The sequence below is a fragment of the Dendropsophus ebraccatus genome, chromosome 7 (genome assembly GCF_027789765.1).
Source record: "Dendropsophus ebraccatus isolate aDenEbr1 chromosome 7, aDenEbr1.pat, whole genome shotgun sequence".
Taxonomy (NCBI): Eukaryota; Metazoa; Chordata; class Amphibia; order Anura; family Hylidae; genus Dendropsophus; species Dendropsophus ebraccatus.
Genome location: NC_091460.1, coordinates 110,869,908 through 110,886,140, shown reverse-complemented (window position 1 = coordinate 110,886,140; position 16,233 = coordinate 110,869,908). Strand labels below are relative to the sequence as shown.

Sequence of the window (16,233 nt, the reverse complement as noted above, 5' to 3'; positions counted from 1 at the left end):
GGCTGCACAGACATTGTTAGTGATATGCATGCAGCCCTTGCCCTAAACTGTTCATAGATTACCTCTCCACGCTCCCAGTCTCCTCCTGCCCTCTGCTCGCTTCCCAACATCGCGCGCTGCAGCTCCTCTCAGCTGACGGGCCGCTCAGCCAATCACTGGTCATTCCGGTCCCGGCCAGTGATTGGCTGAGCGGCTTATCAGCTCTGTGAAGCTGCAGAGAGGAGGAGAAGGCCGGGAGCCTGGAGAGGTAATGTATGAACAGTTTTATCATTTGTTAGCATGCATGGTCGGCTGCCGATGATTTTAGGTCTGGACCTAAAGAAACAATTGTTTCATTGGCCGATCGTTTTCTGAAACACACGGAGCGATAATCGGTCAAATGGTCCTGATTTGTCCGATTAACCCTCCGTGTAATTGGGCCATAACGCCTTTTGATATTTTGAAACCTTTAATAATGTCTCTGGTTTCAGACAGTTCATGTTTGTTTAACTGCTCTATTTAGGTTACGATCCTCCAGTAGTATCATATTGTCAGCGTGTATTGATATATTGGGCAGTTTAATATACATTGACTTAAATAGACATCACTGTCCCCCAGGCTAACATTAGCAGCAAGAAGAGAAATGTAAGCATTCATTGCATTTGGTCCAATGCTTTTACCTGTAACAGATTCTTTTACTTAGGTTTTCAAGCTGAGGTTTTTACAGGACTATCTTAAAGCGCTACTCGAGCAAAGTCTTCCGGTACTTATCAGCTGCTGTATGTCCTGCAGGAAGTGGTGAATTCTTTCCAGCCTAGAGAGCAGGAGAGGTTGTTTGTGGGGATTTGTTATTTGCTGGACAGTGCCTGACGCAGACAGAGGTGGCAGCAGAGAGCACTGTGTCCGTCTGAAAAAAAGACACCACTTCCTGCAGGACATACGGAAGCTGGTAAATACTGGAAAACTTGAGATTTTTTTAAATAGAAGTAAATTACAAATCTATATAAGTCTGAGTTGATTTAAAGGAATTTTATTTTTGCTGGAGTACCCCTTTAAAATCTAATAAATGCAAGCACATCTGTCCCTCTCTAAGGCGTGAACTGATTCTTGTTAAACAACAGTAGACGTGACGTGACAAAGCTGCGGCCAGTGATTTGCGTAATAGGGCCTTAAGGGCAGCTTCTACGGGACAGTGACTGACAACTTGTAGACTGACAGGCACAATGCTGTAATGCTAATGTATACAAAGTGTCTGACATTATGCTGACATGTAGCTGTATATAGACTCACATGTAGCAGTATATAGACTGACAGCATGACGCTGACATGTAAGTACAGACAGAAGTACTTGATAATTTCCGTCCCCAGTAAACTACTATTCGCCTCCATGTCTCCCAGAACTACATGATGGACACCATATTTAGTTATGCTGTGGAAGAATTATGCTGGGCTTATATGGGCCATATGCAAAACAAGCGTCCATGGAGCCTCGGTTGCGAGTCTCAAAACATGGGATAGCCAGATATCTCTAGCCTGTTGCCACTGGGTGCCTTCAGATAGGGAGAGCACCACACCACCCTGATAGGCACCCCCTTAAGTCCCACTCGGTTGTGAGTATTGGAACATAATTAGGGAAACAACAGAGTGGCCCCTTTTTGTCAATGTCTAACTCAAGTTGCGAGTATTGCAATCATGACAAGGGCTTGCCAAGGCAGGCCTCCATCCACAGACAGCCGTTTTGGAGTATTTGCCCCTCGTCAGTGTGGAGCAGAATTCTGGCTTGTTGGGGCAATGACAAATCAACCAACAAAACACAGTAATCACTGAACTCAAGGAGATCAGTGAAATTTTTTGGGGGGGGCATCAGTGGAGACACTTGATTGAGTACTTCATTGGAATTTTTCACTGATCTCCTTGAGTTCACTGATTACTGTGTTTTGTTGGTTGATTTGTCATTGCCCCAACTAGCCAGAATCCTGCTCCACACTGACGAGGGGCAAATACCCAAAACGGCTGTCTGTGGATGGATACCTGACTTGGCAAGCCCTTGTCATGTTGCAATACTCGCCACAGAGTTAGACTTTGACACAATAGAGGCCACCCTGTTGTTTCCCTATTTATGTTCCAATACTCGCAACTGAGTAGGACTTAAGGGGCTACATATCAGGGTGGTGTGGTGCTCTCCCCATCATGGAGGCACCCCGTAGGCTAGGGATATCTGGCTATTCCCGTGTTTTGAGACTCGCAACCAAGGCTCCACGGACTCTTGTTTTGCATATTTATATTTTTTGGGGCATCAGTGGAGACTCTTAAGTGAGTACTTCATTGGGAATTTTTTCACTGATCTCCTTGAGTTCAGTGATTACTATGTTTTGTTGCTTATCTGGGCCATAGGATATATGAGCAGAATTTAGAAAAGTGTGTGATTTCCTACTCTATAAACAATGTATAAAACAATAAAAAGGACAATCCCTTTAAATATCTAAATACCTCTGCCCTATCATCACTATCCTAGCAATGCAGACAGTCCATGTAATGGGAAGATAACGGCTTCTCTTAGATATGTAATTCAGTAAGTCTGCAGTTTTTCTCGTATATTTCATTTCTGTTCCTGACACACAGCTCCAGAGTTCATTCTGCTTGGCTCTTCTATGGTAATAAGAAACTAAAAAAGCTGAGAAGTATTCAGTATTTCCACTTCTTAGTAATTCCTGTGGTATGTGCAGCACTAAACACAATCGATGTAATATGTCAACTAGATTAGAACATCATGGGATATGCAAAATAATCTCAGAGCTCAGTTATTATCTAGTAACAATTAAAGGCGTGTTATATGGAAAAAAAACTCATGACATCCATCACATTCCACATTCTTAAAGTGATACTGTAACCCCTATTACTCTTGCTTCATTTCATCAGTTAACAGTGTCAACTGGGCGTGGCTTCACCGCAGTGTGGTCCCATCACCTGGCTGGGGAGAGAGCTCAACTGCTATGAAACTCTGACTAGTTGACACTGTCCACCCATGATAGTTTTGGAGCAGAAGAAGCAGACATGTTTTAGGCTGGGTTCACACTGCGTTTTTACAGTGCTTTTCACGTATACATAAAAAAGATGGATCAAAACGGATGTAGTTGTGTGCAATCCGTTTAGATCCATTTTTCCATTGACTTCCATTATAAAAAAAAATGGATCAAGACATTTTCTTTTTAGCGTACACAAAAACGTGGTTGACCATGTTCTTGTGTAGGATAAAAGTAACCCTTTAACAACAGACTGCAAAAATGCATCACTTTAAAGTGACTCTTTATCCACCAGCCCACCCCACCAAACCGCTAGTACCATCCGCTTGATGAGAGTAAATCCTAGCCAGTCATGTCTTTTAAACTGTGCTTGGTGCCTTAGTTAGGAGCACCTCTCCTTTCTTCCTCCCCACCCTCCTCATCATTAGAAACATCCCCAGGCAGGATTTCTATTTGTTGTATGTCTAAACTGCATTTAGGTCGCTATGGCACATGTGCGGTGTTTACACAGGTGATACATACTATAATTTAGTAGTATTGATAGGGGGAGATTTATCAAACATGGTGTAAAGTGAAACTGGCTCAGTTGCCCCTAGCAACCAATCAGATTCCACCTTTCATTTTCCAAAGAGTCTGTGAGGAATGAAAGGTGGAATCTGATTGGTTGCTAGGGGCAACTGAGCCAGTTTCACTTTACACCATGATTGATAAATCTCCCCCATAGTGTTTCCTTCTATCATACATGCAATGCTACATTTGTGTACACAATCATGTATTCAACGTATACATAAAGAGCGCAAATCCATAAAGTCGACAGTACATAACATTTAACATGACATTTCTGTGACATCCAATCACTTTATGAAACTTAAAAAAAAATTCTTTTAAATCAACTGGTTTCAGAAAGTTGTACAGATTTGTAATTTACTTCTATTTAAAAATCTCCAGTCTTCCAGTACTTATCAACTGCTGTATGTCCTGCAGGAAGTGGCATATTCTGTTTCAATATTTTTTACCATGGGCACCAACATATTCAAAGTTATGTTTGAGCGGAATACCGCTTCACACAAAATCACACAAACAAAGGCTTCCATCAGAGGGTACATTGGGAATCAAGATAGCAAAACCATTGCAATTAACGCAAATCATTATAAAAAGAGAAAAGAACAAACATAACAATTGGTAGCAACAGGTATACAGTCTAGTATGTGGGGGGGGGGGCTATGGGTGGAAATATTTGCTGTGTTTCCAAGGGAACCATATCTTCCCATATATAATGCTATTATTGCCACATGCTATTGCTTCTTGGTTGTTGTATGTGAGGTTAATCGACTGAATCACCTCTGACATCTCTGGGATGTTTTGTGACTTCCAATAGCATGTAGGATTCAGTTAGCAATTATTAGTGTTTTGCAGCGTAGTATATGGTCTATGTGTGGAATACCCAGAAGCAATAATTCAAACTGCAGACTTAATGCAATAACAAATTGGAATATGGTGTTTATCAAATGAGAAATCTCCAGCCATTATTTTATAGCTAGTGGGCACTCCCATAGTATGTGGTGTAATGAGCCGATATTACCAACATAGATCTGAGGAGGCCGGATATACTTTATGTAATCTGTCCGGTGTAAAGTACCAGTTCAATCTTGTTTTTAGAATAGTTTTTACATATGATACATAGAGAAGTGCTTTAAAAGGTCACTGTCGTTTAATTTTTTTGCATAAATCAGTAGTACAGGCGATTTTAAAAAACTTTGTAATTGGGTTTATTAGCTGAAAAATGTATTTTTATCATGAAAAAGCAGTTTGAAGCTCTCCCTTTTGACTTCATGATTCTCTTATGGAGAGGGGAGGGGCGGATGGAGATGAGGCACTAAAACAGGACAACAAAGAGTTAATTTACAGCTTCATTACCAGGCTATCTCCTCTGAAGTCAGCACTGACCTCTCTGACCTCTGAATATGGCTTTCACACAGGTCCTGCTGTGTAATCCTTTGTTCTCTGCTCTCTGCTGGCGACTAATCTCCCTCCTCCCCTCTCCATAGAACAGACAGGGCCTGACTGATGTAAAAGAGTCGAGATTTCCTGATAATGAGCAGTGAAAGAGAGAGAGAAGGGAGGGGGGACCTGGGGAAAGTCTTTTTGAAAGCAGATAATGGCATATTTGCCTAATAAACCCAATTACAAAGTTTCTTAAAATCGCCTTGACTATTGATTTCTGCAAAAAGAAAATAGTGACACTTTAAAAGACAATTGAAAGTCTATTTGAAGTGGTGTATTCCTTCCAGTCTGACACAGTGTTCTCTGCTACCACCTGTGTCCATGTCAGGTACTGTCCAGAGCAGGAGAGGTTCTCTATAGGGATTTGCTACTGCTCTTGACTATTAAATAACGGACGTTGTTTACTCAGACGTCAAATTAATGTCCATGACAATTATTCACAGACGTCTTTTGCAAACAACAGACGTTATTTTTAGTTGTTCACATGATTTTTTTTTTCATTTTCACAGCCCTTACACCATCTTTACTATTAAATCCAATGGACCTTCAAAAAAGAACCATACCCAAAAGGACCTGCACTAGAATAATGTACCAATATCTGCCACTATAATGACGGGCGCCCAAAACACAACATGACTGACGTAATTTGGAACTCAAAATGGTGGATGTCAAAAAAACAAAAAAAAAATTTTTGCATTTGAATGCAGACAAATTAGAGATTTCTTTTTCGCCACCTAATCGCTGGGCCTTTTATCGACAGTCTGTGTCCGCTCAGTCCATGTAGAAGGACCCTTTTTGTAAATGTTGATTTAGATGGACCTTCAAATTATAGTTTTAGTTTCCTATAGCCAAGTAGCCATGTTTGCTCTCCTGTTGCTAATTCTGAAGTAGCGGCCTATTTACCAGTTTGATGTTGCCCATTGGCAACAACAGTAACAGCAGGACCTGCAGGGCAGCAAGAAGCCCATAGATGCATACAGTAAAGCTAAAATCTATGTAGTAATTGACAGCATTGGGATTACTGCAGACTGATCTGCCAGCAAGAGTCCTATAACCTATATGATTGCCTCCCAGGGAAAGACAAGTAAAATTGCTGCAGCTGCCAAACACTACTTTAGTTAATAAAGTCCTTGTAATAAAGCAGGGTATTAAGTGCTAGCTCAGAAATATCCGTCAGGGAAAATTGTATGCAAACAGGTTTGCTCTTCCAGGGCAAATGCTCTTTGTCTGAAGGATACAGCATAACTAGATTAAAAAAAAAGAAAAGAAAACGTACTGAGGTATGTGTTAGGATGGATGAGCGAATTTACAGTACTAGCCGAGAAGTTTTCCAGGACTGGATCCAGCTTTTCCAGGCACCTGGAGCAGCGGAGTTCAAAGGCAGCCGGCTGACAAGCCAATGGCCAAGCCTAGTGAAGCACTTCTCTAGTACTGTAAATTTGCTCACCCCTAGTTAGGATGATTTTACATGTAGCATTTTATTTAATCAAAAATAAACTATGTGAAACAAATGTCCCATACGTCTTAAATCGGTACATGTGGATTGTATAATACTAGTGTGCTCACAGTCTCTTCGGCTGCCACTAGCCTGTACGCTTGCACATATATGAAACGTGCTGGAGCACTCTCTCTTTGTGATATGAACATTTATACTTTATACATCCATATAGAGAATTTGATTCACATTTAGTAGTCTTCACTTTTGTATTTCTTTCTTTCTTTCTTTCATTTTTTTTTTTTTTTTGCCTTTTTCACAAAAATCTGCATCTAGATATTAACTGAACGTCAATAGGGAAATCAATAAGTTTTACTCATATTTTTTCTGACCTTTTGGGTAATTTCTGGGCCCATGGCATTGTGGTAAATTTTTAATACCGAATGCTATAGGAATGTTGTTGTATGGACTTGCCTAACTCTGAACCCAAATGCTTGGCATTTGACTGCTGGAGGGTGAAGAAGTTGGATGCAGACCTGGGAAATTTGTATCTGTGGCTAGGAGAAGTGTAGGCAAGTGGGAAAGGTGTCAAACAATCAGTGGGGGGATCGCGAGTGCACTTAGATGCTTTCTGTGAATTTTATTTTTTTAATTACCCCTTTTAATTACCTGATTCTATCTATCTATCTATCATATCTAATTTATCTATCTATGGGTCCATTTACACAGAAAGATTATCTGACAGATTATCTGCCAAAGATTTGAAGCCAAAGCCAGAAACAGACTATAAACAGGGATCAGGTCATAAAAGAAAACCAAGATTTCTCCTCTTTTTAAATCCACTCCTGGCTTTGGCCAGATAATCTTTCAGTGTAAATGGACCCTATCTCTTTATCTATCTATCTATCTATCTATCTATCTATCTATCTATCTATCTATCTATCTACAGATAAAATGTTAATAATTAAATAAATAAATGTTATAAAAGTTAATCCCATCTAGTTAGCTAGACCAGATATATATGTAGTGCAATAAAATATGCCCATAAAAATAAGCACATATAGTCCTGCATTTTATTCACATATAATAAACAGAAAGACCCTCCTAAAAATCACAAGCCCCACATTGATCCAACAGTTCTATGCACCCAGCCTTAGCTGATCCATACACTGTGGCTTTGTGAGGCCTTCAAATCGTTTCTTCTTATGTCTTTTAAATCAGTATTCATTGCACGAATCCTTATAAAACAAGTGAAGGTTTTGGGTGCCGTATCACAAGGATCCCTATAGTGAATACAGATTGAATGAAGAATCACTCAATATTTTAGGAAGACTTTAACTGCTTTCATGCTACCCAGCACCTAGGAGCCCTATTATGGCGCCTACGCTAAGCGAAGATGCTGCGTCAGACATTTCATCTCCAAGTAGCACAATAACATAATTCTACAGCAAACACAGTACCTGGCGGGCCAGCCAGGCTTACAGCAGTAATTGACTTGAAGTTATTTAACTAAGTTTGAACTCATTTTAACATTAATGCAAGCAGACAAAGAATGGCTGCAGAATCCTATTATCCATTCATTCTCCAGTTTATCTTACTAGAAAATACAAAAATGTAATTATATTGTTGTCTCGCTTGTAACCAATATGTCAGAGTAGAAACAGTGCTGTAACACTGTTTTTTATAGGAATAAAGAAAATCTTTCACAGTCTCTCTTCAGTGTGTATATATATATATATATATATATATATATATATATATATATATATATATGTATAGTTCCTACTTCAGTCATCTCTTCCTGTATAAGGGTATATGCACACAGAGTAATTCTGTCAGTAAACTCAGTGTGGAATCCATCGCTCTTCCCTGGCGATCCTGCTTCCCTCTCCGCAGGCTCCGTAGGCTCCATTATATGCTCCAGCGGATTCCGTTGTTCGCCCAAAGAATTGACATGTCAGTTCTTTGGACGGACAGCGGAATCTGTTAGCCATAGAAATCAGTAGAATAGAGAAGAAATCAGGTGATACCTTTTGGAGGCTAACTGAGTATATTTGATTGTAAGCTTTCGAGAGTCTAGCTCCCTTCGTCATACATGATGTTATCTATGTTAACATCATGTCTGACGAAGGGAGCTAGACTCTCGAAAGCTTACAATCAAATATACTCAGTTAGCCTCCAAAAGGTATCGCCTGATTTCTTCTCTAGTCTACTGAGTTCCTGACATGGACAGAGGTGGCGGCAGAGAGCACTGTGTCAGACTGGAAAACATACACCACTTCCTGCAGGACATACAGCAGTTAATAAGTACTGGAAGACTGGAGATTTTTCAAGAAAAGTAATTTACAAATTTATATATATTTCTGAAACCAGTTTATTTAAATTAATAACAAAGATTCCTTGAGTTCCTCTTTAATTTTTCCTGTTTCCAATATTTATCCTTTCAGATCTGAATCTATTTTTGTGTTACGTATCACAGACATTTTCTTTTTCTTCTCACTGCATGTTTGTTTATAAAAAAAATAGAACGTTAATCAATATGTTATACGTGACCCAAAATGTTTGAATAAGAATTCATACTTGTCCCACAAAAAAACAAGCCCTTATACAGCTACATCAATGAAATAAGATGAATGCAACAAAGAAAAAAAAACATAAAGCTTGCCTTAAAGGGTTAAACCTTCATAAATTTATAGTTAATGTCCGTTAAATAGGAAAAAAGACATGAACTGGCTAAAATAAGGCTGTCTGGGAGGAATGCCAAATTGAATGTTGTTATAGTGTTGTTAAATTATAATGGGCAAAGCAGTAAATGCCAGAAAGTCAAATGGCCGCTGCGTCAATGAGACACAATTTACAGAATGCTTAGAATGCTTACATTTTCTCTGCTCATTTGCCGAGTGTCATAAAACATCCTATTATAAAACTTACACCATGGACGTTTTGGGGGATATTATTTGCTGGTGTGTACAGTAGATTGTAAAAAATTCAGGCAACAAGTGACAGTTTACCCGGATGAGTAAAGTACCTGCCACATCTGTCTGTGACCGGAATTTTCCAAAGCAGTATGAAATCACCATTGAAAACCTCTCCTTCTTTATACAGTTCCTGACATGGACAGAGGTGGCAGCAGAGAGCACTGTGTCACACTGGAAAGGATACACCACTTCCTGCAGGACATACAGCAGCTGATAAGTACTGGAAGACTTGAAATTGAAGTAAATTACAGATCTATTTAACTTTCTGACACCAGTTAATTTAAAAGAAACATTTTTTTTTGCCAGAGTACCACTTTAAGGCCTTCAAGGATTTGCTATCCCACATTTTAGTCTTGTTGCACCCATGCTTTAAGAGGTCAGAGCTGTTTTAAAACTTCGGTTGAGCATTTAATTACATTTTAGGTCATACAGAGACAGATCTGCATCATTGTAGAATGAGCTTTATATCCTGGCATCATAGTAACCCATTTCTGTGCCTAATAAACACTTGTTCTTTCATGTTTTCTTGGTCTCGTGATGCCATATTCTGGTCACACTGGCAATAAGCCTGTTTTTTTTTTATTCCCAGCTAAACTAGTAAGCTGCCACATCATCATCCTCACTACTTCTACAGCCAGACCTGGCTCAGGTCCTGCTGACTTTGGATGCTGCTTGCATAGGAATAAAAGGCACTCTTATTAAATCTTTGCAGCTGCAGAAAGGGGTGACATGCTTCAAGACTGAAATTTACAAGAAATTATAAAGCTAATGATTCACATATTGGTCAGATGAAAGCATTTACAGTAACATGGAGGTGACATTTGCCTTTTAACGTGTCCGGAATGAAAATGCTGTGAAAATGCTGTATGCTTATGGCCATAATTCTGTATATTACCTATGAGTCTGAACTTTGTCTTATTCCAACACTTGCTGTGTGGTGACTGACAGGTTCCAAATCACAAATCCTCCTAGTCAGAGAACCAATATGACCACTTGTACCAATCCCATAGGTAAAGCCCGGGTAGTAGAGACACCTTAGGTATCTGACTTAAAGCTTCACTTTTAATTACTTTTTTAAAATTATAAGAGAAACAGATCACTGATCTCAGGGGGACCAGCCAAGGATAGCTCTGCTGGCTGCTAGTTAAAGTGCTCAATGCAGTAAACTCCTAGGTGCATCAACTCCTGGGAAACACGAATATGCAAAAAAAGAGCCCATGGAGCCTTATTTAAGAGTCTTGAAACACAGGACTAGCCAGATATCCCTCTGGGAAGGACCCAGTTATTGTCATTACATTGTGTTAGGGCCATGGCGGCATCCCGTGCTCCGGACTGCCGCCGCACCCTCTCTCCCACTTTTGCAGCAGCCGGTGTCCATATGCAGGGACCCGGCGCTGCTGTTGCTTTGGCCCCGGGGGGCTCCTCACCGCGCTCCTGTCCGTCGCTGTGCCGGCCGGCGCGCGCGTCCCCGTTTGCTGGGTGGCGCGCGCGCCGTCTGTCTCAGATTTAAAGGGGCAGTGCGCTCCTAATTGGCTTGAATGTCAATCACTCCCCTATAAGTTCCAGCCCTGCCCCTTTCCAGGTGTTGGAGCCTCTACATGCTTCCCATAGCGTTTGGCCCAGCTCCCTGTTGTTCCTGATTCCTGTCCGCTACCTGGTCCCTAGTCTTTGTTCCTGATTCCTGTCCGCTACCTGGTCCCTAGTCCTTGTTCCTGGTTCCTGCTCCTCGGCGGGCTCTGGTGTAAACCAGCGGCCCCTTAGACTCCGCTCCCTGGTGAGGTTAGTGCCATCGCTAGTGACGGTCCAGTGGATCCACTACTCCAGGCGTTACACATTGACTTATAGGGCCACTTAATATGGTGGTTTTGGTGGTTTCCTTACAGGAGCCACCCCTTGGGTCCTTCCCGGAGCGATATCTGGCTGGTCCTGTGTTTCGAGGCTCCACGGACTCTTTTCTTGCATATTTGTGTTTCCCAGGGGGCAATGCACCTAGGATTTCACTGCATTGAGCGCTTTAACTAGGAGCCGGCTGGTCTCCCTGAGATAAGTGATCTATTTCTGTTATGGCTTTACTAGGCATTGCTCCCACCTAGCCAGAAACCTGCTCCACACTGATGAAGGGCAACACCCCGAAACAGCTGCCTGTGGATGATACCTGGCCTTGGTTTTTCACTTGTCATTACATTGACTTATAGAGCCACTTAATATGGTGGTTTTGGTGGTTTCCCTACAGGAGCCACCCGGTGGCTGGGTCCTTCCAGGAGGGATATCTGGCTAGTCCTGTGTTTCGAGACTTTTAATTAAGGCTCCACTGGCTCTTTTTATTTAAAATCATGCCGTAAGTATAACAAAAAAACTTATTAAAAGTACTTGCCCGTGCCCTTATGCTCATGCAAACTGCATATACCGTAATTCTTGTAGCCCTACAGTTAACGTCACTGCTGGTTATGATTTATAAAGTGTGTAAGCATCAGGAGTAGTGGTTAAAAATAAAATGTAGCCCCTTAAACATGTTTCGCTGTTACACACAGCGTCCACAAGAAGCATAGCTACCAACTGTGTTCTGTGTCGTCTGGATGCCAGAGGGCTGGTACAATCACACCCTGGACCAGGACTCTGGTATCTCATTCGAAATTCTTGAAATCCTGGTATCTCATAGAAAATCTTTATAGTCTCTTGTAGCTAGAGCTGGCATTTGCTATTGGATTGGATTATTTGGATTTCTGACCTCTTTGCCTGTCCTACCTACCTCGGTTTCTGTCTGCTGTTTCTGTTTCTGTTTGTCTTGTTCTGTGTTTTACTTACCCAGCATACCTAGGATTCAGGCTGGCTAGTTGACAAGGGACAGTCTTGAAGGCCTAGCGCTGGGGCTCAAACTGTCTGTCCCAGGATTCCCTTCAGGTCCCGGGTTTCCTTACAATTGTATTCTTAAGAAATGGACAATTCAAGTAAATACATATCAACTGTAAGCACTAACCACACAATAAAAAGGAGTTCTGCAAATATTACAACGTAAAATGACCACTTTTGTGTGTATATGAAACAACAGACTCATAGCTACTACTGACCAATAAGTTTTGTTATTCCGTGCAGGTAAATAGACACTTTGTTATCTGACTGACTACTCAGTTATTTGTCGCTGTTATGTAAATACATGTTATTTGTATGCTCTATTGCCTTGTGTTAATAAGGTTTAAAGAGGTTTTTAAGGAATTGTTTCCTATATGCCTTGATGTTTTGCAGAACAATAGCAAAAGGCATACTTACCTCCCCCACTTCCCCAGTGCTGCAGCTCTTTTGATCATCACTCCTGTGCTGTTTTTGCTGCTTTCAATGACTTCCTGCTCCAAGCCCTGCTCTCTGTTTGACAGAGGAACAGGATGTCATAAAAAAGTATGAGAAGTGCAGGATCCACAACTTGAAGATCTGGCAGCTTCAGCTTTGGGGGAGGTAAGCATGCATTCTTTTATTGTTTTATGGAACGCACATAGTAGACTATTCAGTTTTCCTGGAAAACCCCTTTCATTCAAAGGGGTATTTCGCTTAAACATGACTTTTGATATGTTGCTGCCCATGATTAGACTAACAATTCATTCTATACATGTTATTATCTATTCAGTCTCCCCCAGTTCTGAGCTGCTGCTTTTTGCTGAAGACACAAAAAACTGTGTGTAAGCTTTTCCCTCCTTCTCCCTCCTCTCTCCCTTCCCTTTCCTTCTGAGACGGCTGATGTAAACAAGTCCCTATCTGTAACTTTGTAATGTCAGAGTATTAATCACAGCGAGTTCATCAGCTTCACCTCAGATTAACCCTCCCAGCATTACAAAGAAGCTAAAGAATTGCAGATTAAGCCAGTCAGGAACTTGTTTATTATTTATTTATTTTTTTTGCATCTTCAGCAGAAAGCAGCAGCTCACAACTGGGGGAAGGAGACTGAATAGATAAAAACAAGTATGGAATGAGTTGTTAGTCTTAATATGGGCAGTTATGTTTAAGCGGAATACCGAAACTGGCTGCGGATCCCGTCCCTGTTTACTCAATGGCAGACAGAAGCGCAGCAGGGATGTACATCCCTGCTGCGAGTTTGTCCGCAGCCCGCCCCGTTAACCCCCCGCCCCGTTGACCCTCCCATCCCTGCTTGCTTTGGCGGCTCCGGGTGTCTTCTTGTCCCACTCAGCCAATCAGTGCACTGTGGTGGGGCAGTGCACTGATTGGCCGAGCGGGACGTGCTGGGATCTGCGGACAAACTCGCAGCAGGGATGTACTTTCTTGCTGCGATTCTGTCTGCCATTGACTACACAGGGTCGGGATCCGCAGCGAGTTTTGTTGCGAATTCGCAGCGAGAAACTCGCTGCGAATACACCGAGTGTGTTTGTAGGCTTAATGTGGGGATAAGATCACAGCTCTGGTAGTACCCATGTTGTCCTTTTACAGGGACCAGCCAATTAATGATAACTTGGGCATTATAGATGGTATTTCCCCATCTGCGTGCACTACCCTGCTACTTTGTCTGAAATCCCTATAGAGTTGTATGAAGCAGCAAAATGCAACCTCAACATGGTCAAGCTGTAGCAATCTTTGGTGGTCCAAGTGAACAAAAAAAGTAGCAAGATATCTGTTGAAATACAGTACCCTAATAAAATGTAATCTGTGAAGTGTTTTGTCACCAAGTCTTCCTTTTTATGGGACAGGGTATTAATGTTGTTTCTTATACAGTCTGCGTTATGGTGATGGGGGGCCGGGGAAACATTCATGAAGCGCAGTGAATACTTCCCGCTCACCAGAGCACATCCATCGTTCTGTTATTTAACAATGATTCCTTAGGTGCTGCCCATTAACCATTCTATCACTGACATTATAGGTGGCATTTATAACTAGGGACTCAGGATATTATAATAATTACCTGGACGGCAGTGCTGCCGCATTCATCAATATTTATGAATGGAAACTTGCTGTTAGAAATACCAACAAGGTCAATTATCCCTTTAAGTCTCCTTCCCAGCGTTTGACTATGCTATGTCTTCATTTTGCTGTGCAACTGGAAATACAAAGAGAGGAATTGGCTATGGAAATTCTTAACTAATGTAAGCAGAGCTAAGCATACAAACATGCAAATGTGGACACTACCTAAGGAGCATTCAGCCACCCCATGTGTATTCTCCATTCCTCACAGAATGATACATGTTGTCCTGCATTTGACCCTCACAGTGAGATTGATGCTTGCTGTGTTTCATTTACTCAGGAGTAGCCATTGGAAGAGCAGGTCTTTTTTTATACAAGTAAAGCATGATCATGGTCTTGGCCAGGGTCACAGCACCTCTGTATTAAATCAACGGACTGTGCTTACTGAAACTAGTTTTAATACTCTTTCTACACCTTGTCCTTTATGGCCTTGAAGGGGTTGTCCAGCGAAAATATTTTTCTTTAAATCAGCTGATATCACAAAGTTATATAGATTTGTAATTTACTTCTATTAAAAAATCTCAAGTCTTCCCATAATTACTAGCTGCTGTATGTCCTGCAGGAAATGTTTTATTTTCAGTCTGACACAGTGCTCTCTGCTGACATCTCTGGCCAAGACAGGAACTGTCCAGAGTAGGAAAGGTTTTCTATGGGGATTCATAGAAAACCGAGACAGAGTTCCTGTCTCGGACAGAGATGTCAGCAGAGAGCAGTGTCAGACTGAAAATAAAACATTTCCTGCCTGACATACAGCTGCTGATAAGTATGGGAAGACTTGAGATTTTTTAATAGAAGTAAATTACAAATCTATATAACTTTCTGACACCAGTTCATTTGAAAGGAAAAGATTTTCGCTGGACAACCCCTTAAACCCTTAGAGGACCGGGCCAATTAAAATTTTTGGGTTTTCGTTTTTTCCTCCTTGTACTTAAAAGGCCATAGCAGTTGCATTTGAAAACCTAGAGACCCACATGAGCCCTTATTTTTTGCGCCACTAATTGTACTTTGCAATGACAGGCTAAATTTTTTCATAAAGTACACTGGAAACCAGAAAAAAATTCAATGTGTAGTGAAATTGAAAAAAACAAAACAAAACGCATTTCTTTTATTTGGAGGGTTTTTGTTTTTACGCCACTCGCCCTGGGGAAAGACTGACTTTTTATATATGTTCCTCAAGTTGTTACGATTACAACGATATGTAAAATGTATAACTTATATTATGTGATGGCTTGTAAAAAATTCAAACCATTGTCAACAAATATATGCTCCTTAAAATCGCTCTATTCCCAGGCTTATAGCGCTTTTATCCTTTGGTCTTTGAGGTTGATTGAGGTGTCATTTTTTGCGCCATGATGTGTTCTTTCTATCGGTACCTTGATTGCGCATATGCGACTTTTTGATCGCTTTTTATTACAATTTTTCTGGATTTGATGCAACCAAAAATGCGCAATTTTGCACTTTGGGATTTTTTTGCGCTTACGCCGTTTACTGTGCAAGATCAGGAATGTGATTAATTAATAGTTCGGGCGATTACGCACATGGCGATAACAAATATGTTTATTTATCTTTATTTATAACATGGGGAAAGGGGTGATTCAAACTTTTATTAGAGGAGAGGGTTTTTTTATTAACAATGACACTTTTTTTTTACACTTTTTCTAGAAGCCCTCCTGGGGGACTTCTAGTATAAGCACACTGATCTCTCATTGAGATCTATGCTGTATAGTTATACAGCATAGATCAATGAGATAGGCACTGGATTGCTTCTGGTTGCTGCAGCCGGAAGCAATCGAGTGCCGAGCCGGGATCAGCGACATTACGGTGCAGACCCTGGCCCGAGCCAGATGTGTGG

At 41.1% G+C, this 16,233-nt stretch overlaps 1 protein-coding gene across 11 annotated transcripts in view; it reads left to right on the top strand.

Annotated features, from left to right (window-relative positions):
• CSGALNACT1 (chondroitin sulfate N-acetylgalactosaminyltransferase 1) overlaps positions 1 to 16,233 on the top strand; it is a 261,184-nt gene that overhangs the window by 167,594 nt on the left and 77,357 nt on the right. The window contains exon 1 of one of the 11 annotated variants that reach the window (XM_069978165.1): positions 9,618 to 9,659. The exons of the other annotated variants lie outside the window; for them this stretch is intronic. The gene's annotated coding sequence lies outside the window, so the exon portion shown is untranslated. Of the gene's footprint in view, positions 1 to 9,617; positions 9,660 to 16,233 lie in introns of those variants that run through there. 11 annotated transcript variants of the gene reach the window in all.